General features: G+C 60.7%; 1 protein-coding gene across 2 annotated transcripts in view; it reads right to left on the reverse strand.

Annotated features, from left to right (window-relative positions):
* Nucleotides 1-27,401, reverse strand: part of GRB10 (growth factor receptor bound protein 10) — an 89,186-nt gene that overhangs the window by 59,320 nt on the left and 2,465 nt on the right. Inside the window, exon 1 of one of the 2 annotated variants that reach the window (XM_045587174.1) lies at nucleotides 21,111-21,389. The exons of the other annotated variant lie outside the window; for it this stretch is intronic. The gene's annotated coding sequence lies outside the window, so the exon portion shown is untranslated. Of the gene's footprint in view, nucleotides 1-21,110; nucleotides 21,390-27,401 lie in introns of those variants that run through there. 2 annotated transcript variants of the gene reach the window in all.

Here is a 27,401-nt window from a genome sequence, read left to right on the forward strand (position 1 = left end):
GGGGTTTTTCAAACTCCGGGTGCCTGGGGCGCATCCCGGACCAGGGAGAACCACATCTCCAGGGGGGAGAGCGGGTGTTAGGGGGCGTCACGCTCCTCAGCAGCTCGAGCCTTCCCGAGGCAGAGAACCATCTACTCCCAGAAAGGGGAAGTGGCCCCAAGCTGGAGGAACCGCACTGCGCCTCTGCCGTGTGGAAGGTGGTTGGCGACTCGAGATGCCGCCGTGGCACGCCACCGGGCTGCCCCTGGTATGCGTTCTGCCTCTAAAAATTATAATTTCTCCCTACAAACGTCAAGAACCTCTTTGCGAAGAGCAGCCGACCTTTCTCAACCAGTCACAGCCGAGCCGTCTCCGCCGCCTGCAGCGCGGAGCGGCCCTCGTGGGAGCCACGTGCCTGCGGGCCTCGTGGGAGCCGCTCAGGTGACAAGAACCTCAACTCGGCAGCCCGGGGAGCAGACTCGTCCACGGAATTCCCCTCAAGTCCCTACAGCTGAGGCCGCCGCCGCCCAGCAGGCCACTCCCACACCGCGGGCTCACTGGCGGAGCGAGGTCCTCTCGGCCGCGAGGGGCGCCGTCCTGTCCCCCCGCGGGCCGGAGGCTGCAGACGGAGGGAGCGGGGAGACCCCCTGGACCAGTGCGCCCACGTCCACCTCTGAGGCCGGCCGGGGGCGTCCCCTGCCCGGGGGCACGTGGTGGACACGGGCCTCGGGAACGCACAGGGGGACCCCACGGGACCCGCGCTGGAGAGCAGAAAGGGCGCGGCCGCCCAGACGGGCCTCCCTCCGCCGGAGGCAGGGAGGCCGGCGGGACGACGGGCAGAGGGAAAAGCACACGGGTCTGCTGACGCGGCCCAGAGTCCCAGGCCTCCCGGAAGAGCCGGTGTTCCCGATGCCGTTCCTCTTTTCACTCCCTCTGGTTCTGCGCCTGCTACTGGTATCGTGACTTACGATAATCCTGACTCTGGAGTCCTATGAATAATTGCAAGTGACTGAGTGCCCCTGGGTGCCTTCCAAGGGTAGAGCTTTGTACACTCGGACTATAAAAAGAGAAATAAAAATTAAGAGACTAAGTCAATTAAGTCAAAAAGGGAAAAAATTACCAAGATGCCACCCACACTGCCAACTGCCCCCCACCCCACCGCGGCCGGAAGTTGTCTCCGCGTGGGAACAGGGAAGTCGCCCCGACGGGGACTGGACACCTCCCCCAGACCGGAAGCTGGGGCAAACAGCTCTAATCTGACCGGTACCAGGGGGCGCTCCAGACACCGTCCTCGGATTTCAATCTCTGATAACACGGACACACCCCGAAATGCGTGGGGCTTATCCCTGTACTGAGCTCGGCTCACCACGGCTGTGCTTTTCCACAGAAAGAAAACAGGGGCCCGGCCGGGTGGCTCAGTGGTGAGCGTCGACCTGGGAACCAGGAGGTCAGGGTTCTCTTCCCAGTCAGGGCACAGGCCCGGGCTGCAGCCTGATTCCCAATGTGGGGTGTGCAGGAGGCAGCCCATCAGTGATTCTCTCTCATCAGGGATGTTTCTATCTCTCTTTCTCCTCTCCCATCCTCTCTGAAATTATTTAAAATATACATTAAAAAAAGAAAGAAAGAAAAAACTGGAGAAAAGCCCCAAGACGTTCTACCTAAATGGCACACCCCAGTGTGGGACTCTGGTTAAAGGAGAGCACGGGGGTGAGGGTGGGGGGTGGCGTTATCTCATTCCTCCAACAAATCTCAAAAAAAAATCCACAAAAACACGCTCGGCTCCCTCCCCACTCAGCCGCACGTCCGGAGCGGGAGCTGCGAGAACCCGGGGTCTGCGCTTCGCGGACGGGGCCCTGGCTGCCCGGAGCCGCACACGCATACCGCACGCAGCAACACGGCGCAGCACGCGGTCTAGCCGCACGTGGGGGAGGGCGAAGAAAAGGACAACACGTTAAAAAAAATAAAGCACCAAAAAGCAAACTCTGATTCCGCACTTAAAGTGGAAGCGGGTTAGACTCAGCCAGACCGAGGATGCCAGTTCTTCAAACTCCCAAGTCCCGGGTGTCAGAAAACACACCCTGCACAGCATTTGAGTGTTTAATACAAAATCCTTTCTGTGTAAAGCACAACGGAATGTTTCGCTGCTTCGCTCCCCCAAAACACGGTGTGTGTCTGCCTGCCCACACGAGCCTTCCCTGTCAGACCTGCTATAAACCACCACCAGCCACACTGGTGCTGTTCTTTCTTTTTTTCCTTTTCCTGAAGTTTGTATAATTTGCAGGACCTGCCGTTTGAAAAGCCATATTTCTCCCCCCGCCCCCCGCCCCCCCCCCCCCTGTTCTGAGCATGGCAATAACGGAGACAGCAATAATCTGCCGATGAAGTCATCGCATCCATCACGCACCCTCTGGACCCCGGGACACCGAGTCATTTATCTGTGACGTGATTGGCCAGAATAAGCCTGGACAGCACAAAGGAAGGCGCACCCCTGAGGGGCCCCTCGCCTCCCCGCCTCCCGCCTCCCGCCGCCCTGTCTTTAGCCTCAGCTGTTGGTTCTGCTCAGGGCCCGTCCTGCTTATCATAAATCTCGTGGCATGTCATTACATTCCGCCATCCCCCCTAATTGCGGCTGCAGCTAAAAAAAAGTAATCCTCCTTTCAACATAGCGTGAACGGCTCCGGCCGGCGGCCGCTCCTCGGCGCAGCCCTGTCGCCAGGCTGCCCCCCTCGCCCCGAGAAAAAAGGGAAATCTATTTCCTGACGACAGTTGGAATGTCTGGCCTACGGGTCACACGGAGACGCAGGCGCCGCAGGGGCCCTCCGCGGGGAAGCGCCCCTCTCCCCGGGCCCGGGGGGCTGGCTGTGGGCAGGCGCGGGGCTGCTCTCCCAGGCCCCTCGCCCGGGATCTGAGCCGCCCAGTGAGCGGGGACATTGTGTGAGGGCCCGAGACACACAAGTAACAAAAGGAGGACAAGGGGCGAGAGGCCGCCTGGCCGCGTCCCTCCCCAGCACGTGTGCGCCTCGAGGTTCCATTGTCGCCTTCCCACGCCGCCCGCCAGGCAGCCCGCGGGCCGTGCGACCCCCATGCCGAGTCCTCTGGGGTGGGACTCCCAGAGGTGCTGGCGCACGCGGCCCACGGCACCCGCGGCCGGAAGGTGGGTGATCCCGCCCGAGGCCCCGTCCACGGTGCGGCCTTCAGCGGGGACAAAGGTGGCCGCACGGAGAGCCCAGCGTGTGGCACACGGAAACTCGTTACCAACACTCTACGGCGCCGCAAACTATCTGTGTTTGGCGAATCGGACAAAAAAATAGGTATAATTGTGGTGGATTCACATGGGGTGCCTCTTGTTGTTGGCTGCTGGCATTTTTAAGTTTGACAACCTAAAAAAAGGGGTCTGTGCCCCCGGCGGAGGGCGGGGTTGTCAGGTTAGAAATCTTGTGCGAGGGCTGAAGCGCTGCCTCTGACGGTGAATCGCAGAGTCCCAAGCGAACTCCCCGCTGGCCAGAAAGATGGCCTGCTGCACCCAGTCTAGGCCAGGCGGGGAGAGGGGAGCCCTCGCCTTTACCCTCTGAGGGAGTGGCAGGGGCAGACACGGTGTGGTGCGGTGCCCGCTGCCTTGGCCAGCCTTGGGCATGGTCTCCCCGTCCCCACCAGCTCTCCCACAGACAAGGACCCCGCTGCCTGGCTGACCCACACCACGCCCGGCGGCGACCAGGGCCTCCGCGGGAGCAGTGGGATGGACGGAGGGCGGAGGGCGGACGTGGCACTCCGCAGCCTGGGAAAATGCAGTGCGGAGAGCAATGGGTGGCAGATGCACTGAGATAGCCCCGAACCTAGAAGCGGCTCAAACACCATCCACAGGGCCCCAGCCCGACTGCCACACGTCCGTCCATGAACCATCGAGGCCCAGGAGCATGCGATCGCCCTACATTTCAACACAGATCCGGTCCGAGTGGTTATGCCGACTGAGAGAGGTGGACAAAAGGCATTTTTCACTCCAGGTGACACTCCAGGAAATGCAAATGAGTCCCTCTAAGAGAGAGAGAGAGAGAGAGAGAGAGAGAGAGAGAGAGAGAGAGAGAGAGAGAGCGCGCGCGCGCAGCGAAGGTGGGAGGAAGGCCAGGACAGAGCCTATGGAGGATGGATTGATCTTCAGGACTTTGTGGAGATAGTTTCACGAGAGGAGACGGAGATGGGATGGTCCCCGTTCGATATGTGAACTTGATTATCAACCCGGGGCCTGATGGAGGAGGCCGCACGGCGAGGGTTCCGCAGCCTCCGTCACACGCTCCGGCCACCAGCGCTCCCTGTGCCTCCTCCTGAAGAAAACCGGGAGACACGGGCGGGTCTCGAACCCTGCGCCGTGCCCCAGGGAGCCCCGAGGACACACGAGCTGCTCACGGAGGCCCGGCCCCGTGCACGCAGGAGCAGCCACCAGAGCCACACACGCGTGGCACTCATGGCGCCACGTGGACGGCGAACAGGGCCGCCCGTGTGTGGCGGGGAGTGAGAGAGGGTGGGACAGCGTGGATAGGTGTGTGGGGAAAATTAAGTTTCTGTGCACCGGCAATAAATTCAGGAAATACAACGTCAAAGGAGACTGTCTGCCTTATCAGCAAAACCATAAACATGTAGAAATAAACCTACCCCAAAACAATTTTTTAGAGAAAAAATGGAGAAAAGAGAAAAAAGGAAGAGCGAGCAGGCGGCTGAGCGCCGTGCCCTGGGCGGACGCCCTATCCCGCCCATCAGCCCCGGCGGGGCCAGGAGCCTCGGGGCGACAGGCCCAGGCAGGCAGCGCAGGGAGCTGCCCTCCCCCGCGACCACAGCGGCGGGAGAGGGTGGTCTCGGAGCCCAGCCGCTCCACAAAGCCCTGCTCTATTCCGCCAGCCGCGGGAGCCACCCCCACACGCTCTGGTTCCAGGGCGGCGGGAGCTAATTTTCCACCCCTCCCGGCCCCTGACTGGCAGAGGCAGGTGACCGCACTACGGGCCCGGGGGCGGGTGTGCTGACCAAGCAGGGGCTGGCTTTCCGTCTCCCATGACACCCGATCTCCCGCGGGGAAGGCGGTGGGTTCCAGTGGGGAGCGGGGCCTCCCGGCATCCTGAGGCAGGGCGCGCTGGTATTTCTCCTTCCCCCCTCTCCCCCCTCCATGCCAGCAGGGTCCAGCGGGAGCCGAGTTCCCCCACCAGTGACGAGGCTGCGCAGGTGGGCCCTTCACCCACCCCATACCCTGCTCCTACAGGGGCAGGGGGCAGGGGAGCTGCGTTTCCATCCACTTGGCCGCAGGGAAGCAAGGCCGGGAAGGGCTGAGTGGGGCTGAGGAGGAGCACCCACCCAAACTGCCTGCAAGGACGTGCTGGGCCTTCCCGGGCGCCGTGGGCGGGGCCCAGCGGGCAGGCATGGACACCCACCCCACGCCCACCTGTGTGGCCCCTCCACAGGATCGCTGCCTGCTAAGGAGATGAAACAGAATCTCACCACATAAGCCCCAGACGCCCAGCATACAACTGAAAACCACCCATCACCCTGAGAGGCAGGCCCATCACGTGACTCTGAACGAGGAACAGTGGGCAACAGGTGCCAGCACTGAGATGACCTGGGCAGGAACTGCCTGGCAAGGACTTCAGAGCAGCCATCCCAAGCATGCTTCCACCAGAATGGCAAACACTCTGGAAACAAACAAGAGCCAACAAGCTACAGCTCCTGGCGACTCCCGAGCGGGGAGAGGGCAGATTATGTTTCCCCTTTGATCTTCCTGATCTCCAGATTCTTTCCGTCCGGGAACACCGGGCTAAGGCGCCAGTGTTTCTGAGCCTGATGTGACAAACGCAGTCCCATGTTGATTGCAATCCTGCCCTGTGTGTGGCTTCCTGGGGGCTGATCATGGACGTGTTTCCTATGAAGTGAACAGCGGAAGCACAGATAACAGGCACCCAGAGAGGGGACATGGAGGGGCATAAACAGAATGAGCAGGGAAGGGTTGTCACGGGGGCGTCCAGAGAGGCAGACAGACCCCAGGTTCTGACCTTGAAGGTCAAAGTGGCTGTGGGGCTCGGCGGCGACTCTCCTCCCTGGGAAAGGGGAAGGCAGTCCCGTTCCATTTCTGGTCAGACCCTGAGGAAGCTTGGACTAAATGGCACCGAGAGAGGGGAGTGAGCTGAGACAGGGAGGGAGAGGGCCCGGGGGCAGGTCGGGACCCCACAGAGCCTCGGACAAAAAGGGCCTATTGTTACACTCTGCCTGCAGCGACATGCATTGATCGATCTTGACTCAATCAATGATTAACAGAGGACTCTGCTGCGGGGCGGTGGGGGACGTAGCAGGTCGCAGTGGAATGCCGCTGGGTCTCCCTGGGCGCGAATGAGACCCGCTCACAGTGACCGGGGCGGGAGGTCACCCCTGTCGCTGGCTGTGTCTGAGCTGCTCACTGATGGTGGGATGGGGTCCTCGGGAGGGAAGAGATCACTCAACCAAGCCCCATACACCAACACTCCCTGAACTAGCCATCTCGTCTGCCTGGCTTGGGAGAACCTGGAAAACCAGTGGGCACCCCGGCAGGGACTGGGCGCCCTCTGCCACCGCCCCGTCTTGGTATGACGTGTGGGCAAGGCGGGAGAACTTGGGCAGCCTCGGCCTCCAGGCCCCCATCAGCCTGAGCACAGGGTCTCCCTCCCGGGCTCTGAGGAGGGTGACAGGAGCTGAACAGCCAGCAAAGGCTCGGGTTTGACACGGAGCCCATGTCCAACGAGCACCCGTCCGGCCGGGCTCCGGGTGGGTGCTCGGTGCTCAGGGGACCTGCCGGTCCTCAGGTGCGAAGGGGCCGTCCGGGGCCTGGTGGAGGGGCTGCTCGGGGAAGGAAGGCCTTCCATCGGGGTCTGGCTTCCAACCTCACAGAGAACACTCTGAGAAGTCTGCGAGGACGCTGAGTGGGGCATCTCTAAACCCTGTAGCTGAACTGACCACGTTCCAGAAAAGGGCCGGTCCCACGAGCCTGCGACGAGGGTCTCTGACATGGGGAGGGGCTGGCTTGGGGAGACGAACCCGGGTCAGGGTCAGGGTCAGGGCCAGCGCACCCGGGGAATACCCGGGGCCCGAGGTTCCATCTCTCCCGGGAAGCGAGCGGCCCCGGACTCCGGCTCCGAGGTCCCTCTCCCGCCATGCACATGCCTCCCGCCGGCAGCACCCCCGGGAGGCGGGCTTTCTCCTCCCGATGGGCGCGCACACACAGAAAGAATCTAATTAGAGGAAAATGGCACGGAGTCGCCGGGGAAGCACGCCATGCCAGCCACGTCTGTCTCGTTTTAAGAAAGTGATTATTGAGCTTTACAGTAAACACAATGAGGACCATATGACTGCTGACCCCGTGAACTGGAAAGTGACTGCGGCACAGGGCTCCCGGGCCCGGAGGCCCGGCCACCGCCGCGGCACACACACCTCCGCCTTGTCCGCCGCCCGGCACCCCTGCCGGGCCCGGGCCCCCCGGGGCCCCCAGCGCCCCGGCCAGACCCACAGGCGTCCTGTGTCCGCCCGCTCGGAGTCCTTAATGAGCCCTCAGTCCTCCCTCCCGCCTACGGTCAGACCGGCGGCTGACTTTAGCTCGAAATGCTAAAGGATATAGGAGCTTGGGCAAAGGTAAACAAATAAGTAAATAAAGGTCTCCGTGTCCTCCCAGAACGTTTCAGAAAGGGCCTCTTGATTTCTGTGTAGTATCTTTGATATCTTCCAAAAATTCCTGAGTTAACATCAAGTTTTCCTTCTGTTTAGCTTTCTCACACTAAATATTTGGAGTAATAACAGGGACTATTTAGACATTCAACAAACCCCTACTTTCAGGCCCAGGATGCTCAGCCGCTGGGCCAGACAGCCCAGCCCACGGGGCCCCTGCCCAGGCCTCAGTTCCCCGCCATAAACCGGGAGGAGCGGCCGGACCGCGTGCCAGGAGCCAGTGACTCAGGTCCCCAAAGAGCCGTGGGGACTGGGAGGAGGGAGCTCGCTGCAGCTCTCGGGGCGAAGATGGGGGGGGAGGCCCGGAGTGGAAGAAGAGGAGGAGGAGGAGGAGGAGGAGGGAGGCCACACCGGGGTAACGGGCAGGGTCATCGATGTGAGGGCCTGTGTGCCACGGGGACGCCCGGGAGGCCAGGGGACGGCAGAGGCAGACATGAGGGGACTCCCCTCCGGGCAGGCTGGGCGCTGGAGCGTTTCTTCCAGCAAGCAGCGCTCTCCTCCAGCTCCAGACCCGCGGGACTGGGTGCCGCTCCGTCCCCCTCCCCCGCCCCCTCCAAGTCCTGGTGATTCTCAGCCGTCTTCCCTCCGCCAGGGGCGGCCTCTCCCGCCCTTTCTAGGAATTCCAGAGAAATCTCGGCTGCGCCCCTAAAACAATGAGCCCATTAAGGGCTCCGAGTCACATGAGCGAGACCGCAGCACCCAGGCGGCGGCCCGGCTGTTTCTAGAAACACGGCCAGGACTTCCCTCGCTCACTCCTGTGTTCTTTCCTCTCTCCTGAGGAGTTAAAAAAAAAAAAAGGAGAGCGAGGTGAGTGAGCAAAGACACGTTTGCCTGGGGAGAAACACAAATTCGCTGTGGAGGCGGCAGCCGCCTGGAGTGAGGCGCAGCCTGCTCTGCCACCCCAAGGCCTCTGCCTCGCCCCCACCCCTAGGCTTGCCACCCTGACCCGGAGGCAGCAGACTCTGAGATGCGTAAATGCCGTGACCACCCCAGATCGCCCATGACCATCAGTGCCCACGCTACGGGCTGCCCTCGACGCCCTCCCGCCACCCCAGGACTGTCACTGCACATGAGTGGCCGGTCTCCGGGCGAGCGGCTCAGGCGTGGGCGCCCCCTGCGGACCCCACACTGAGCACTGGGAGACTCCATCCCCTTCCCGGCCCCGGAGCTGTCAGCACCGTCCCAGCAGGGCCTCCCACGGGGTCAGGATCCCTGAAGGTAAGGGGACGTGGCCTTGCCCTCTTAGGTGCTTATCTGACCTGGAAAACAGTGTTGGCCAGGGGACTGAAGGGTCCCGGGTTCAATTCTGGTCAAGGGCATAGGTCTCAGTTGCAGGCTTGGCCCCTGGACCCAGGCTGGGTGTGTGCACGAGGCAACCAATCAATGTGTCTCTCCCACATCAATGTTACACTCTCTCTCTCTCTCTCGCTCTCGCTCTCGCTCTCGCTCTCTCGCTCTCTCTTCCTCTCCCTCTCTCCTTCTCTCTCCTTCCCTTCCACTCACCCCCCAAAAAAATATCAATGGAAAAATATCCTCGAGTGAGGATTTAAAACAAAAACAACAAAAGGTGCTACTTGTGTGTTCGAAGAACAGCCCCGTGATTCTGCGTGGGGAGGGACGGCCATTTCTCACGTGGCAGCCACCAGCACACGTGGCCACCGCACAGCGCCTGCGGGGCTCCAGCCGTGTGCACCTTTCAAGGGGTCCTGAAAGCAAGCAGGGGAGGAGCACAGCCTCGGGCGTGGCCAGCCCTGGGGGCTCCCCTGAGGGGCGCCCCCCAGGAGCGACGGCCAGAAAGGCCACAAAGGGAGGAGACGTCTGTGTTCAGAAAAGATCTCCTGATCACTCTTCCGGCCTCTTCCCCTGACACCACCACCAAAATAAACGTCCCCACCGGGGCGGCGGGCGGCATTCCTCTGGGGCCGCCGGGGACCCTGAGGTGGTGACCTCAGAGAGGGGCCCGTCCTGCCGCTGCTGGCGAGAGGCACGTCTCGGAGCCGTTTGGAACATTCCTTCCTGCCTCCAGAATAAGCCACCCAAAGGGGAGGGTCAGAGGGAAAATGTCACACAGCCAGCCTTTCCAGTTTTCCAGCCCAGTCCCTGCAGCCTCCGGGGCTCCTGACCCTCGCAGACACCGGGCGGTACCGCCGGCTCCCTCCCTCCCTCCCCCCGGGAGGGACCAGGGCCCCACACTCAGCAGCCTGCGGGCCGAGCCCCCTCCCCCAGAGGGAAGAGGGAATGCAGCCCTTCTCTGCCAACTCAGCGCTGGCCTGCGCCGTGCTCACTGCCTGGTGACGTGGAGGCCGAGCCGCAGCCCGTGTGGAGCACGGCGGGTGCAGGGGGGAGGTGTGGAGCACGGCGGGTGCAGGGGGGCGGGCGTGGAGCACTGCGGGTGCAGGGGGAGGTGTGAGGGGAGGTGTGGAGCACGGCGGGTGCAGGGGGAGGTGTGGAGCACGGCGGGTGCAGGGGGGAGGTGTGGAGCACGGCGGGTGCAGGGGGGCGGGCGTGGAGCATGGCGGGTGCAGGGGGGAGGTGTGGGGGGAGGTGTGGAGCACGGCGGGTGCAGGGGGGAGGTGTGGAGCACGGCGGGTGCAGGGGGGAGGTGTGGAGCACGGCGGGTGCAGGGGGGCGGGTGTGGAGCCCGGCGGGTGCAGGGGGGCGGGTGTGGAGCACGGCGGGTGCAGGGGGGCGGGCGTGGAGCACGGCGGGTGCAGGGGGAGGTGTGGAGCACGGCGGGTGCAGGGGGAAGTATGGAGCACGGCGGGTGCAGGGGGAGGTGTGGAGCACGGCGGGTGCAGGGGGGCGGGCGTGGAGCATGGCGGGTGCAGGGGGGAGGTGTGGAGCACGGCGGGTGCAGGGGGGCGGGCGTGGAGCATGGCGGGTGCAGGGGGGAGGTGTGGGGGGAGGTGTGGAGCACGGCGGGTGCAGGGGGGAGGTGTGGAGCACGGCGGGTGCAGGGGGAGGTGTGGAGCACGGCGGGTGCAGGGGGGAGGTGTGGAGCACGGCGGGTGCAGGGGGAGGTGTGGAGCACGGCGGGTGCAGGGGGGCGGGTGTGGAGCACGGCGGGTGCAGGGGGGCTGGGAGGCACAGCCCCCCTCGCTTGCTCCCTGCTGCTGCAGGCTGACCATGCCCAGGCCCAGGAAAAGAGGATCTATTTCTGACCTGAGGATGGAGATTTGCCTGCTAAATGGGGCAAGGGCCCTAATACCCACTTCTATCCGGGGACGCAGCACCCATGGGGGGGAGGGGACCAGGCACCACACGCATAGTCCTCACTCTCCGGAAGCCCCCCCACCGGAGAATTTAAAAAGAGCCAAGCCACCCCCACGGCAGGCACATGGTGCCCCCAACGAGGCAGGAGCCGCTGAGTCTGGGTGAGAGGGGCCGGGCCTCCTCAGGCCCAGACATCCTGGCGGAGGGGGCAGGGGTGAACAGCGCCCTGCCCCCACAGCCCTGAAACCCACACCAGGAGGGGCCTCAGGCGGGAACAAAGGGGCCGGATCACGTTACAGCACAGCCTGGCTCAGGGCTTCCAGACCTTTCCAAGCCAGGAGGCCAGCCCGGGACCGTCGAGGACAGACAATCTTCCCCGAAAACCTTTCCCAAGGCGGAGAGAGCGGGCGGACCCCTGTGCAGGGGTTTGCTTGCAGTTTTGCTTCACATGTGCAAACCCCGAGAAGAACCCACAGCCCTGGGCGAGGCCCTTTCCTCTGCACGTGCCCCACTTGGGACGGGGCTTTGGGGGGAACAGGACTCTCCCTCCCGTTCCTCCTCCCCCGAGGGCCCCCGGGGCGCGAGGGCCTGTGCCCAGGGGTCCGAGGACCCGAGAGTGGCCCCCCCTGGCACCGGGGCCCACGCCCCGACCCCGAGTCTGACCGCCGGGCGGTCCCGTGTCCCCGCCGAGGGGAGTCAGGAAGGACCCCCGCCAGCCGATCCCGCTCAGCGGCTGCGTGCAGACGCCGCCCCATCCTCCCGGGCCACAGGCCGCGCTTCCGGGCTTTGTGCAGGTCCTCCGAAGGTGGCTGACCCGGCAGGCCTCACATCCGAGCAGGCTTCCTCCGAGCTCGGGGGCCTGTGAGAGGAGGGCCCGGAGAAAGGCAGACAAGGGAAGCCGGAGACACACACGTACACACTCACACCGGCCAGGGACGCGCAAGAGGCACCTCTTTGTTCCCAAGCAAAGTCAGTGGCGCAGCGCTCCGACCACAGTCAGGGGGTGGGAAAATGGAGGAGAAACACCGAATCCAGCGCAATGCAGCCCACAGGAGGCCCGCTCTGGCGCGAAGGCACAACTGGGCTGGAAGTAAGACGGTGGAGAAGGTTTCTCACGTGAGCGGTAATGAAGAGAGTGAGGCGGCCACACCGCCATCAGCCAACACACACTCTCAGGGCGAGCCGTACAAAGACAAAGGAGGGCATTATATGCTGAGTAAAGGTCAATTCGCCCCAAATATGTAACAGCTACAAGCACACATGCACCAAACAGGACGGCCCAAAGGTACGAGGCACACGTGGCAGGCAGCAAGGAGAAAGGGGCAGTGTCACAGTCACAGCCGAGGACTCTGAAACTGCCTCTCAGTAACGGGCAGAGAGAGCAGCCTGGAGAGCGGCAAGAAGTCCAGGCCCTGGATGGCCCCACAAAGCCCTTGGATGTCACCCACATATTCGGAACACTCCACCCAATCACAGAAAAATACACATTTTTTTCCCCCTAATGCATATGGAAAATCCTCAAGGATAAACCATATGCTGGCCACAAAAGAAGTCTTAGGAAATTTTAAAATATTGAAGTCATAAAAAAGATCTTTCCAACCACAATAGAATGAAACTAAAAATCCACAGCAGAAGCAACACTGGAAAATTCAGAAATATGCAGAAACGAATGCACTCTTTAAAAGCCAGCGGGTCAGAGAAAAGAGTCACAAGAGAAACTTTATAAAATATTTTGAGACAAATAAAGACAACACATCAAAAATCATGGGATGCTGTGAAAGCAGTGCTGAGAAGGAATTTTACAGCTATAAATGCTTCTTTAAAAAAAAAAAAAAGACTTCAACTAACCTAAATTCACACTTTATAGAACCACAAAAAGAACAAACTAAACCAAAAGCTAACAAAGGAAGGAAAGAGTAAAGATTAGAGCAAGAATAAATTAAGTATAGGATAGAAAAGGAATAGAGAAAGATCAACAAAAGCAAAAGTTGGTTCTTTGAAAAAAAATAAATAAATCAACAAAGTTGACAAACCTTTAGCTATACTGCCTAAGAAAGAAAAGAGAGGACTCAGATTGCTAAAATGAGAGATGAAACTAAGGACACTACCCATAAATTTACAGAATAAAGCAGTTTGTGAGAGAATACTATGAACAAGTAACTGTGTGTCAACAATTAGATAATCTAAATGCAACAGGCAAATTCCTAGAAACACACCATCTACCAAAACAAAATCATGAAGAAACAGAAATATGAATGGATTTATAATTGGTAAATAAATTAATTTTCTGGATTTAAAAATTAATAAAATAAAAATAAAAATTCTCCGGGTTTAAAAAAATAAAGGCACTGAACTAGATAGCTTTGTGGAAGAATTCTGCCGAACTTTAGAATATTCAGATCAGTCCTTCCCATTCTCTTCCAAAAGGCCGAGGAGGGAGCACCCTGCAACTCATTCTATGAAGCAAGCACTGACCTGATACCTAAGCCAAAGACACTGCAAGAAAACTATACCCCAATGTCTCTGATGGATACTGATGCAAAAACTCCTAAAAACCCCAGCAGGCCAAGCTCAGCATTAAAGGATGATTCACCTGACCAGTGGGATTGATTCCTGGAGGGCAAGGACAGTTCAATGCACACAAAGCAATCAGTGTAGTAATATACCACGTCAATAGAATGAAGAGGGGGAAAAGCTTGCATTGACAGAGAAAATGCATTTAACAAATTACAACACTCTTTCATGATAAAAACAAAACAAAACACAAACCACCACCACTCAAACTAAAAATAGGTGTCTTGGTCCATTTGGGCTACTATACCAAAATACTACCGCCTGGATGGCTTCTAAAGAACAAAAATTTATTGCTCCCAGGCCTGGAGGCTGGAGTGTCGGCTCAGGTGCCAGCAGGGTCAGGTGGTGGATCTATTCCTGGTCACAGACTCTCACTGTATCCTCACATGGCACAGGAGCGGGAGAGGTCTCTGGGTTCTGCTTTATAAGGGCACTGATCTCACTCATGATGGCTGAACCCCAATCACCTCCCAATGGCTCCCTCTACTAGGATTTCAACATATGAAATTTTTTGTGGGGGTGTCTTTTCCATGTATGAAACCCTCAGGTAACTTCATACTTAAAGGCAAAAGCTTTCCTTCTCAGACAGAAACAAGTCAAAGATGCTGGCCTTGACCACATCTATCCAAACTGGAAAGGGAAGCTCTGGCCAGAACACTCAGGCACGGAAAAGAAATAAAAGGTATCTAAACAGGAAAAGAAAAACCAAAATTATTTCTGTCCCCAGATAGCAATTTGGTACATAGAAAGCTTTAAAAAGGTCTAGACATACAAAAAATACTGAGTTAATAAATAATCGAAGTTGTAGAATACAAAGTTAATCTGCAAAAAATCAATTGTATTTCTATAGTCCAACAATGAACAATCTGAAAGTGAAATTTACAAACAATTCTATTTATAACAGCATCAATAAAATAGTTACGAATAAATTTAGCCAAGAGGTGTACACTGAAGACGGCGCACATATCTCTAAGAACAGAAAGAAGACACCTCATGGTCATGGATTGGAAGACTTAATATTGTTAAGTCAAAACAATCGACAGTTACTCACCAATGTTCAGTTTTTGTTTGTGTGTGTGTGTGTTGTGTTTTTTTTGTGTGTGTGTGTTTTTTTTGCAGAAACATATTAAGCCATCCAAAATTCATATGGATTCCCCAAGGGACCCTGAATTGCCAAAACAACACTGAAAAAGAACCCTCAATGTTGGAGAACTCACACTTCCTGATTTCAAAACTTACTACGAGGCTACAGCAGTCCAAACAGTGTGACACTGGCACAGGACGGGCACACAGACGATGGGATAGGAGCGCCCAGGAAGCAAACCCGCCAGTGGGATGATTTTCAACACGGTGCCCACCAAGACCAGTCCGCGGGGAAGGAGAGTCTTTTCAACAGAAGCCTCTGGGGAAACTGGATATCCACGTGCGGAAGGATGGAGTGAGCCCTTACTTACCCTGAAAAACAACTCACTCAAAGCGGACCGAAGGCCTAAGTGCAAGAGCTGACCCCACAAAGCTCTTGGAGAACGGGAGCCTCCGGGACAGTGGGTCTGGCAGTGACTTACTGGGAAAGACACTGGAGTCCAGGAAACGAAGGAATAAAACAGATACGTTAAACTCCGTCAAAATAGTTTTAGGGGGTGGGGGTGGCTGGGAGAGGTCAGTGGGGAAAGAGAAGACGTATGTAATACTTTAAACAATAAAGAATTAAAAAATAAACATAAAAATTGTATCAGATCAATGGAAAAAAATACTTTCTTGTGTTATTATTATATAATAGATGTCGTTATACTTTGGTCCATATCCATAGAATGTACAAGAAAGTACAACAAGGTGAACTATGAACTTTAGGTGATTATGATTATGTGTTTCTGTGTAGTTTCATCCTTGGTAAAAAAAAAAAGGGGGGGGGCAATGCATTTGTAGGGGCAAATGGTATACAAATGATATATGAGAAATCTCTGTACCTTCTTCTCAAATTCTGTTCTAGGCATAAACACAAAAAATGTCTTCAAAATTTTTACATTAATGTTAAAAAAATATATGTATTTTTCACAGTGAAAATAAAAATGATTTTAACCCATGGGAAAATATAGATATGTTTTTTAAGACTTTTGTGGTATTTTGTTTTAGTTTGCTGTTGTTTGAGGACAAGAGAATGAAACGATAACCCATAGTATGGGACAAAATAGTTGCAAATCATATACCTGATAAAAGGATTAATATCCATAATATATTTTTTAAAAACTCCCAAAAGTCAGTAACAAAACCCAAATCAAAACCACAAGGAGATAGCACTTCACTCTCTTAGGGCAGCTATAAAAAAAAAAAAAAATCAGAAAATTCCAAGTACTGGTGAGGCTGTGGAGAAATTGGAACCCCTGTGCACTGCTGACAAGAATGTAAAATGGTGCCGCCTCCATTTTACATACAGCAATTCCTCGAAACGCTAAATATAGACTTACCCTGTAATCCGCTGCTTCACGTCGTGGTATGTACCCCGAAAGGCTGGAAGCAGGGGCTCAGAGAGCTGCGGGCCAAACCAAGGTTGATAAAAGCATAATTCCCAGCAGTCAAAAGGCTCAAGCAACCCAAATATTCAAAGTCGGACAAGTGGAGAAACAAGAGGTGTTCTGTACACACCCGGGAATATTAACAGCGCTCGCCGAGGACATGAAAGAAGTACCGACACGTGCCATACATGGAGGGACCTTGCAAACGTTACGCTAAGTGAAAGAAGCCAGGCACAAAACCCTATTGTATGATCCCAACCATCAAAACCCCCCAGACAGACAGATCTACCGTGCAGAGCAGTGGTTGGTAGGACCGGGGGGTGGGGGGGGGGCCTCGGAGGACATGTGGTGACAGAGGGCTCCTTCTGACGCCGAGTTATTCTAAAGGTGAGTGTGACCCAGCCCACGTGGCTCCGTGGTTGAGTATCGATCCAAGAACCACGAAATGGCAGTTCAATCCCCCATCAGGACACATGCCCGGGTTTGGGGCTCCCTCCCCAGAGGGGGGCGTATGAAAGGCAGCTGATTCTATCTGATCGTTGTTGTTTCTCTCTCTCTCCCTCTCCCTCTCTGAAATCAATAAAAATTTATTTTTGGGTTTTTTTTTAAGTAAAAAGCAGGGGCTGTGCCCATCCTGACTGGACACTGTCTGTACTACACTCACCACTGACTGCACGTGTCTGAGTACGTTCATTCTGACGCGCGGTGCCCTTTACTGGGGTACACTGGGCCACGTGGAAATTGCATCCCAGAAAAGCTGCATTTGAAAAGAAGAGAGGGGCCCCACAGAAGACTAGGCCCGCCCTCGCTGGTGTGACTCCGTGGACAAGGTATCGGCCTGTGGACTCAAGGGTCCTGGGTTCCATTCCGGTCAAGGGCATGTACCTTGGTTGCGGGCACATCCCCTGTGGGGGGTGTGCAGGAGGCAGCTGGTCGATGTTTCTCTCACATTGTTGTTTCTAACCATCTCTCTCCCTTCCTCTCTGTAAAAAAAAAAAAAAATCGATAAAATGTATTAAAAAAAAAAAAAAAGACGAGGCCCATGACATAATCAGCACAAAAAGGGGTGCGCCCACTAACAATTCTGGCCCGGTCAGGCGGGCAGCCTCCCCGGGCACCAGCCTTGGCCCTCGCCATGGCCTGGGGCCCTCGCAGTCCCAAGCAGGGCCTCCGTGGTGGGTGCTCCGCGGGGACACCCTCCCACACACACACACACACACACACACACACACACACACACGTGCATGCGCTCCTCAAATGCAGGCAGGCAGGATCAGCTCGGGGCCGTTGAGGGATCAGAAGGTTCCAGGCCTTTCTAAGTGTTCTGATCACAAACAAGGCAGAAACCTCCGAACAGAGCCGGGGGGAGCCCATGGGAACATGGAGCAGGACCCCACGCTCACGCGCACACACCGGATAAAGCACGGGCACGGAGGCGGCACTCGGAGCGCGCCGAGCCGGTCGCTGACAAACTCTTGGCAACATTCCCCGATGAGGTAACAGCCTTAGCAGCGATAGCTCCGGGGGGGTGTCCTTTGCGGGGGCTTTCTAGAGAAAAGGAGCTGGCGGCAGGGCGGAGGGCATGTGCTCCCGCGGGCCGGGGGGACGGGAAGGAGGGGAGAGGTGGGCAGGGGGTCTCAGCCTGGCCCCCCCGCTGAGCTGGCATCTGCATTCTAACATCATCTCTAGGAGATAACCCGCTGTTTGCAGACACGGTTAATATTTAACTGGTGTCAGTCCTGAAATTCGCCAGCGCCCTCCAGGAAAGTCAGCGAAGGACTGGGCTGTAAGACTTCCTAATGGTCCAGGCCCCCAGCCACCCCTCTGCCTCCTCCCCTCCCCCAGCGGGCCGGGACCCCAGGCCGCTGCGGCCTGCGACATGTGGAATGGGTGACTGCGCGGTCCTTGTCAAAGCCATCCATGGCCTCCTGTATCAGTTCATTCACCAACGTCACCCCAACACATTCAGTAAAAAAGGGGGGAAAGAAAACAGGAAAAAAGCGCCTCCCAGTAACCTCTGTCCCAGGTGACAAAGGGAGTGACCACGTGGCCCTGGCCCCTCACAGCCGCAGGAGGGGGGCCGGAGCAGCACTTAAAGGGACAAGACACTCTGAGGTCTCTCTTCTCCCCCGACACAGGCCCCTGGCCTGCGGCCCTGCTCGGCGCTCCGTCCCTTCGCCTAACTCCCCCGCGTGGGGAGGGACACGGCCACGCCACCCGGGAGGATTTTCCTGATGGATCCACATCCTGGCTCATTTCCAGCCCGGGAAACCTAGGAAAGAGGGCCGAACCTCACACGGATGTCGGACCTGCCGTGTGACCATGCTGAATGCCGGGGTCCGGCCGGGGTGGTGTGGGGGAGCCAACTTCCTTCCAGAGCCCACAGAAAAGGCCGGAGCAAGAGGGTCCACAGCACTCCTCTATTCATGCCCGACCCTGGTCCCAGGGCCGACCAGCCCCAGGCCACCTCTCCCCTGCCCCGCCCACCGGGGCCAGGCTTCTAACTCCAGCTGTGAAGGGCCCTGGCCACCAGGCCGAGGTGCGGCCCCCGAGCCGGGCGATGTCCGAACCAGGCGCCACCCCTCAGGGGGCTCCACCTGGACCGGCAAGTCCAGGCCCAAACCCCGCAGAGGGCTTCGGGGCGAGGGTGGGAGCCTGGGGACAGGTGGGTCAGAGGTCACCCCTCCAGGGCCCTGCCCCTGCCCGGCACCCCTCCACCTGAGCATCAGGGAGGAGGGCGACCTGCCTACCGGGCAGAGGAATGCGCACCTGCTCCCGCGGTTGCCTAAGACGTTCTTACTAAATCGCAGGACACACCCCGGGAGGCCCGGCTTCTGTGGGACCTCGAGGGTTGAGCGTCGAGGGAGTTTGAAATGTCGCCAAATTCCCAGATTCAAAAGACCCAGTGTTCTCTGGAGCTCAGAGCCCGGCTCCGGGCGGCCACTGGGAGTGGAGAGCCTTCGGAGATGTTAGGAGGAACCCCCGAAATCCCTGCACCCCGCGACCCCCGCCTCCTGCGCGCTCCCCCGGCCCAGAGACTGGGGCCTGTCCCCCTGCCACTGCTACAGGGGCAAGGGGAGCACCGGGCACCCCGCCTTCAGTGCATCCCCCCGAGAGCCCACAATACAACACCTAACACCTCACCCCGCGGGAGCCCGCCCGGCGCCGCCCGCACCACCAGGGCTGCCTGAGCTCCTGCAGGCCCTGACCCCCGGAAGGACACCCCAGCAGACCCCGCTCCAACTGCCCGCCCCACCCCCGCCCCTCCCAGCGCAGAGCCAGGGTCCCGGCCAAAGGAACAGGGCGAGGCCTGCTCCCAGCCCCGGGGACAGCCGCCGGTTTCCCCGGAACCACGGGGCCCAGCCCGCACGACACCAAGGCCCACGGCCGCTCCGGGGGTCACCCGCAGACCCTGGCCGGCACCTCCATACTCACAGAGACCGCCGCAGGGCCCGCCGCCCCCGGAGCCAGCCCCGGGCGCAGGCACCGCCTCCGGGCCTCGAGCATCTCCTCGGCGGGCTGGCCACGGACGGCAGGCCAGGCCGCAGGGGCTCGGAGGGACAATCAATATGGAAGAGGGCCGATCGGACTGCTTTTCCCGCGGAGCCGGGGCGCGGGGGCCCCACGGGCCGGGCGCAGCGCGTGGAGCGCCATCGGGGGCGGGCCCTGCCCCGGCGCCTCGTCCCCGCGGTCCTCGGGGGCCCTGGCAGTGATGGCGGAGGGAGGGTGGCAGGGGCAATGTGACACACACGTCATCAGGGGCTGAGGGTGCGGGCAGGCCTGGGCCGCAGCCCGCGGCCGCGCCGCCCCGCCGCGCCCGGGGCAGAGGGGCGATGGGCCGGGGCGTCGCTGCTGGCTCCGCATCAGACAATGAGCATCACGAGCGGGATAGCTACCGTCCACGGCGGCCACGGGGCCCAGGACTCCGCGGGCGGCCATGGCCGCCGCCCGAGCGGGTGGGGCGGCGCTTCGGAAAGCACGCGGCAGCCGGAGCCCGGACCACAGGCGGCGGCGGGACAAAGCGGCGGGCCGCGGCCGGCGGGCGCGGCGCGGACAAGAGAGCCACACCGCGGAAGGGGCCGTCGGTGCACCCGCCGCCCGCCGTGTGCGCGCGGGGCTCGCCGCGGGGGGGGAAAGGGGGTCGCTGCGCGCCCCCGGCGGGGCGGGGCGCGGCCACGTCATGCGCAGTGCGCAGTGCGCAGTGCGCAGCGGAGGAGCCCGCCCAGCGGGCCGCGGCCCGGCCTGCGCCGCGCGGACAAGGGAGCCACCCCGCGGACGGGGCCGTCGGTGCAGCCACGTACCCGCCGTGGCCAGGCTTGCAGCACGGAGTCGCGGCGGGCGGGGCGGGGCGGGGCGGGGTCACGGCTGCGCAGGCGCAGTGGCGCGGCGCAGGGGACCGCCCGGCCGGCCGCCGGCCTGCAGACCGCGGACTAGGGAGCCACACCGCGGAGGGGGCCGCCGCTGCACCCGCCGCGCAGGCCGGACTTGCCGCACGGGGTCGCTGCGCGCGCACGGCTGAGCAGGGGCGCGGGCTGCGCAGGCGCAGTGGCACCGCGCCGGGGACCGCCCAGCCCGGTCCACCGGCCGGGGCCCCGCCCAAGCGGGCCGCAGAGCCTCACCGCGGGGGGGACTTCTGGTGCACCTGCGTCGGTGCCGGCACGCGGGACTTGCCGCATGGGGTCGCTGCGCGCGCGGCTGGGCTTGAGCGCGGCTGCGCGGCACGCAATGTGCAGAGCGGAGCACGGGCGCCCGCTGCTCCGCTGGTCTGCCCGGCCGGCGCGCCGTGCCGCGGGTGGACTTCCGGTTCATCGGTGCCCGTTGCCCATTGAGGAGGACTGGGCGCGCGGGGTCACTGCGCGCTCCCGGCTGGGCCTGGGCACGGCCGCGCAGTGCGTAGGCAGCGGCATCGGAGCCAGCTCGGCCGGTCCGCCCAGCCGGCTTGCCGTACCGCCCGCGGGTGGGACTTCCGGTTTACCCGCTCAGCGGGCCTGGGCGCCGGGGGTCACGCGCGCTCACGGCGGGGCCGGGGCCGGGCCGCGCAGCCTGGGAGCCCGCGCGTTGGTCCGCCCGGCCGGCGTGCCGAAGCGGACCGCAGAGACGTACCGCGGGTGGGACTTCCGGTGCCCTCACGTCGGTGTCCGTCACCTGCCGAGCCGAGAGGAACTTGGCCGCCGGGGTCCCTGCGCGCATGCGGCCGGGCGCGGGCTCCAGGGCACCGGGCGCTCGGCGGGCCCCGTGGGCCGCAGGGGGCCACGGCGCCACACCCTGGAGGCTCGCCGCCGCCGCACCTACCTCAGAGCCCGCCACCTGCCGAGCGGTGCCGAGCGGTGCCGGCGGCTCCAGCGGCCCCGCGCGCTGGCGGCCGGGCGCCGGCACAGCGGCCCCGCGCGCCCGGCCCGGCGTGGGAGCCGGCTCAGCTGGTCCGCTGGCCGAAGTGCTGAAGCGGCCGCGGCGCCGCGCCGGGGGTGGGACTTCCGGTGCCCGCACCGCCGGGCGGCCGCACGGGGGCGCTGGGCGCACGCGGCCGGGCGAGGCGGGCGCCGGGCGTGGGAAAGCGCTCAGCTGGCCGCTGGCCGAAGTGCTGAAGCGGCCGCGCCGCGGGCCGCACCTGCGCTGCCCAGCAACCGGCGGCGCGGGGGCTGCGCGGGGCCGTGGCGCAGGCCGAGCGCACGGCTCCGGGGCAGGACGCGCAGCGGGTCCGCTGACCACAGGCGGGTGGACCACGAAGCCGCAGAGCCACGCGCCGAGGGTTCGCCCGCCGCGCCGCCGCCCGGCGGGGATTGCCGCACAGAGTCGCTGGGCGCGGGCACAGGCCGCCCCGCCGGCGGCACAGCCCAGACCCCGGGTCTCTGGCCCCTGGCGCAGCCTGGGGTGCTCCACCCAACACGGAGAAGTGGGGAGCCACTTCCAGATCTGCCAAGTGTAAGGTGACCAGCCGCCCCGCTTTTGGTGGGACAGCCCCGATTTTTAGCAATTTGTCCCGCGTCCCGCGGCGTTTTAAAAAAGTCCCTATCTTTCAAAAAATCGGGACTTTTTCAAACGCCGCGGGACAAATAGTTAAAAATCGGAGCTGTCCCGCCAAAAGTGGGACGTCCGGACACCTTAGGCCCAAGTGGGGCATCACCCCTCGTCCCCCGCCTACCACTCTGCATGGCCTGGGGGAGCCTACAGCAGACACCCCCTCCCCCCCGCCCGGCGGTGAGGCGCTTCTGAGGAAGGGGAGGAGGGCAGGGCCTGGTCCAGGACCACCACAGGGGTCCCAGCACGGAGGTGGGGTGCAGGGGTCATGCGGTGAGAGCTCCTGATACAAACCCCTGGTTCTCATGGCAACCCCCCCCCAAAAAAAAATACCCCTGCCCTCCCCACAATCACCCTCCACCCTACTGAGCAAGGGCACATACTGGCCACTCACAGAACCCCGAGTCCTCCTCGCCCACCCTGAAACCACACACAACACAGCGCTGGGGGCGGAGGGAGTCTCAGACCCACCAATCTCAGAGGTGTGACCAGTCTCCACTCTCCCCAACCGCCTGGGGGACCCTGACCCCCAAAGCCAGCCATTTCCAGTTGTCCCGAGTCAGGATTGTCCAACTCCCCTCCCCAAAATGTCAGCGAAAACGCCAAGGAAGGGACAGACTGTCCTAAAGCCACAGGCACAAAGCTATTGGGACATCACAGAGAAAAGAGATGAATTCAAAATGATAGCAAGGAAACACTACATACGGGATATCTGCTCCCCACTAGTCTCTGCACATACATGCACACACACACACTCCTGCCACGCTCCAGGGCACAGACAGGCTTGGAGAGGGTAAGGGGCTTGCACTCAGGGCGACAGGCGGGACCTGCGGGCAGAGGGCCCTCCCTGGCAGAGAAGGTGGCAGAAGGGCTGAGGGGTGTAAAAGGCAGCGAGGACAGGAACAGCCTGCTGCCGACACCAATTCCCCAAACTCAAACTCAGCCGCTGCCCCGCGCCCAGCGGCAGGACGGCAGGGAGCTCAGGGGAGAGGGGCTGCAGAGGGAGGCGCTGCGGGGCCAGCGCGGGACCCCCGACTCACCCTCGCCGCTCCAGAAGGCAGAGACGCAGATAATCACCGGAGCGGGGGGAGATCAGGCCCACATTCCTGGGCTACTTAGAGGCGGCCGCAGGGAAGCAGGGGGGAGGCAGGTTCTGGGCGCCGCCACGAAGGAGTGTCCACCCCAGAACAAAGGACACGAGCCTGCCCGTCGGGCGGAGGGCGCCGGCTCCGGCCCCCGGGAGAGCAGCCCGCGGGAGGAGGAGAGCGCAGGCACAGAACTTGCCTGAGGTCCCAGGGAAAGTCAGCGCGGGGAGCCCCCGGCTGCCAGGGCGAGGAGGGGGCACAGGGCAGGGGCACCGCTCTGCCTCGGCCCCCCGCGGGCCTGCGGGCTCCGGGCCGGGATGTGGGAGCGGGGCGGGAAGGCAGAGGCAGGCGACAGGAAGGAATCCAGAAAGCCCAGCCCTGTGCCGCCTGTCCGCTCGCCTCCCGCCCCTCCCCCGCCGGGGCTCACACACCCAAATCAAACACGCACGTAAGTTCCTGCCTGCCCAAGGGTCTGCTTTCTGGGGAAGCCGGCCGCAAGCAGGAAAAAAAAAAAGTAAAAGTGAAAAAGTAGCAACAACTGGAGAGAAGAGACCACAGGAAAAACTAAAACTAAAACTCACATCTCCAGAAAAAAAGATTTAAAAAGACAGCGTGCCTCTATGAAACAGGAATACGATGCCATTAACATGAGAGTAACTGTTTCGGGGCGACATTTCATCGCTGCAGACTCAGTGACTGGAACACAGGTCCCCCTCCAGCGGGGGTGCTGAGTGTGAGGGGACCAGGGGAGGTGAGGGGGGGGGGGGGCGGGGAGAATAGGAAATCTATGTTTTCCACTCAACTTTTTTTGCAAGGAATCTAAAGCTACTCTAAAAAAGTGAATTTAGGGGGAAAAATAACCAAAAAAGAGGTCTTAAAGATTAAAAATGAAGATAGAGAGAGCTACTTGGAAAGTTAGTCACGTTGCTGTGCCCCACAACCTAGGGCAGCACAAAGACACAGGATGGAGGTCAGAGAGCCGAGCCGGGTGGGCAGCCCCTGGCCAGAGCGCCGTCCCCAGTGGGCTCGACCCCCGTCGGAACCACTGTGATCTCTTCCCCCTCCCCTCCTATCCCTACTCCCTTTCTCTCTCAAATCAGTACATTTTTGAGAGAGAGAGAGAGAGAGAACCAGTTCAGGCAACTGACCAGCAAATAAAAAGCCCCTCTCAGAAGAGAGGAGAGGAGAATGGAAGAAGGTAAATTAAAGAATTAACTCAGAAACCTGTCCCATCCCCAAAGGACCGGCCCCGGAGGTCCCCTGAGCCTTCGCCGCTGACCCCACCCCCATGCTCGGCTCCCAGGGGCTCCCAGACAAAGACAAAGGGAGCCTACTGCGAGCCCCCGGGCGTGAAAGAGAGAAGATGGGGGAACAAACCGACAGAAGCACCGGGACGTCTCCGCATGCAGAGAACCAAGGACCCGCCGGCCTCGCGCGCAGCCGCCTCCAGCCCGCACAGTGGGGCCTTCGAACTTCGGAGGGAAAACCGTGCGCTCAGACAGGCGGCGGGCATTTTCAGACCCGCAGGGCCCCAGAGAGTCCGCACGCACCTCTCTCCTGGAAGTTGTGATGGAATGTTCACCATTGAACTCTGGAGAGAACCAGGCCAGAGGGGTCATGACAGCCAAGAGCAGGGAAGGATGGAGAAGGAAGCAGCCAGGGCGGCTGTGGACTCGGAGCCCGAGGGGCCCCAGGGCCCCGAGGAGAGATGGTTTCCAGGAGATAAAGCTGGCCACATACCGAGGGTGTGCGAGAGGACATTTGCACACCGCGTCAGTTTGGAGCGGGGTGGGAGCAGGGAGCGATAAGTGCAGAGACCACAAAGCAGATGCGAACACAGCGCAGGAGGAAAGGAGCGGTCCTCAGGACAGGGAAAGCCAGCCCAAGTCTCCGAGGCCGGCCGGGGGCGGGCTGTCACAGCGTGGTTTGGGGGAGGGGGCGTCACAGCAGCATCTGTCCCCCAAGTCCTCGCCCAGCCCCCGTGAGCTGAAGAGAGCAGGAGGATGGAAAAAGTCCCAGAGTGGGATTCCGATGGGGCCGTCTAAGCGGGGACACTGGCGCTGGGAGACGGGGAGGGGGAGGGAGCCCGGGGGGGAAGCGATTTGTGATTCCTTATGCAGACATCTGCTTAGAAATATGAAGATAAAGACAGAATAAAAAAAATAAAAATAAAAACAGAAAAAAAACACCCAACTCCTAAGCCGCCGCCTTTCCTTCTGGGAGTTACCTGACAACAGGGTGCCTGGGTGTTGAGGGGTTAGGACACCGGGGACCTCCCGGCGGACAGATCTGTCTGGTGAAGACACCCCGGGCAGGCAGGAGGGCCCACCTCACGGGGGGGGGGGGGGGGTTCTCCCGCCTGTCCCTCCGCCCAGTGCCCTCACCTCCAGACCTGAGTCCAGAGAGGCCGGCCGGGGCTCAGTCTCCTCTCTCTACAAACAGCCGGGAGGGTCCAGGAGAGGAGAGGGGAATTCTGGAAAAAGCCAGGAGCAGGCTCTCGGCCACGGCCCACCTGGCGGGAGCAGCCCTCCGCAGCAGCGCCCGAAGGGCCCGTCCTCCACGCAGGAGGCTGCTGTGCACACTCCTGGACCTCAGCGCTCCTGGGCGCACAGGGGCTCTTGGCCTCTGTGAGACCCCGGAGCCAGGAACCCTAACCCGGCGGGTGGGTGGGCGCGTGAGCTGTTTCTGTGAAAGGGCACCCACCCGGAAAGAGTGGGAGAGACCACCGCCCAGACTGGCTCGGGGTGAGAGTTCAGAAAACAACTCGGCAAACCGAGGCCCAGTCCTCCCAGAGCTCCTGCCGTGCCTGGCGGCCCTGAGGGCCCGGCTGCAGAGCCCCCGCTTCCCGCCCCGGACAGCACCACAGCCCCGGCGAGGCCCACGCTCGGGCTCCGTGCCAGCTGCTCCACGAGCCACGTGCTCGGCGAGGCCTCGCCAATTAATAGAAAGCAGGACACTCAGAGCCACGGTGGACGTGCCAGAGGCAGCGTCTCCAGCTCCTGCCACCCGCCACGTGCCCCCGAGGGCATGCCACGTCGCCCACGGCGCGTCCCGGAGGCTGTGCCCCCCTCTCCCCAGGCGCCGAGCGAGGGGCCCGCTCAGGGAGCACGCGGCGGCAGCTGGAGCCCGCCAGCGGGCCGTGTGCAGTGGTCAGCCCGGCCGGGGGGAGCGCATTCCTCCGATCCCCTTCCCGCCACACCCCGCGCAGCTGCTCCCCCCGAGAGGAGCCTCACGTGGAGGGGCACCTCCCCAAACCCACACGGACCCCACGGCTGCACACAGCCGCTGTCCCTCCCAGCAGACCCTCCTCCCGGGGCCCGGGCAGGCCCTGCAGCAGGACGGCGCCGAAGGGCCTCAGAGACGTTCCCTCCACAAAACACCCCCTTTTGTGTGACGGGCACCTGGGCGAGCGAGGCTCCCCTCACTCCCAAGGGGACCCCTCGCCCTAAAGTCTGGTGTCCCCACCAGAGAGGCACACGGCTCGATCCCGCCTGCTGCTCTCTCAAGGGCAGTCACCATTCTTTCTTTCACTGTCACAAAAGGGTAGTCAGCCTGGCCGGTGTGGCTCAGTGGTTGAGTGTCAACCTATGACCAAGTAACTGTTTGATTCTGGTCAGGGCACATGCCTGAAATGGGAGGGGGGGGGCAGTATACAGGAGGCAGCTGATCCATAATTTTGATTATTAACGTCTCTCTCTCCCTCTCTTTCCCCCCTCCCCTTTTTCCTCTCTGAAATAAAAAAAAAATACATTTTTTTTAAATTAAAAAATAAAGAAGGGCTGTCAGCCTCCCTGAGACCAGGCTTTAAGGCTGTAAGGGTCACCTGCTTGCACCCCCACCTGGTTAACAGGCCCCGTGTTCACTAACGAGGCGCCCAGACCAAAAGCCCTCCCCTCACCCTCAGCGCAGACGCCACGAAAGGTGGCCGGAGGAAAGGTGTCCCCCCAGACTCCCCAGGCGTGTGCGGCTAAAACACGAACACAGATCCCCCGCCAGCCGGGGCTGGGACCCGAGGCCCGCTACACGCCCATGAGCACAGACCCTCCCCGCTCCTCCAGAGCAAAGCACAGAATAAGACCAGACTCAAAAAAAAAAACCAAAAAAAAAACAACAAAAAAAACACACTCCACTCGCAGAAAAAGTTTTATTTAAATTTTGAACAGGAGACCGATGGCTTAGCCGAGACAAAGCAAACATTTTCTGCTGCTGGGCCCCTTCGAGGCCAGGTTGGCGAGACAGACGGGGTCTGTGCCTCCAGCTGCAAACGCACAGAGAAGGCCTGGGCAGAACC

Source organism: Pipistrellus kuhlii, unplaced genomic scaffold (assembly GCF_014108245.1).
Source record: "Pipistrellus kuhlii isolate mPipKuh1 unplaced genomic scaffold, mPipKuh1.p scaffold_m20_p_26, whole genome shotgun sequence".
Lineage (NCBI taxonomy): Eukaryota > Metazoa > Chordata > Mammalia > Chiroptera > Vespertilionidae > Pipistrellus > Pipistrellus kuhlii.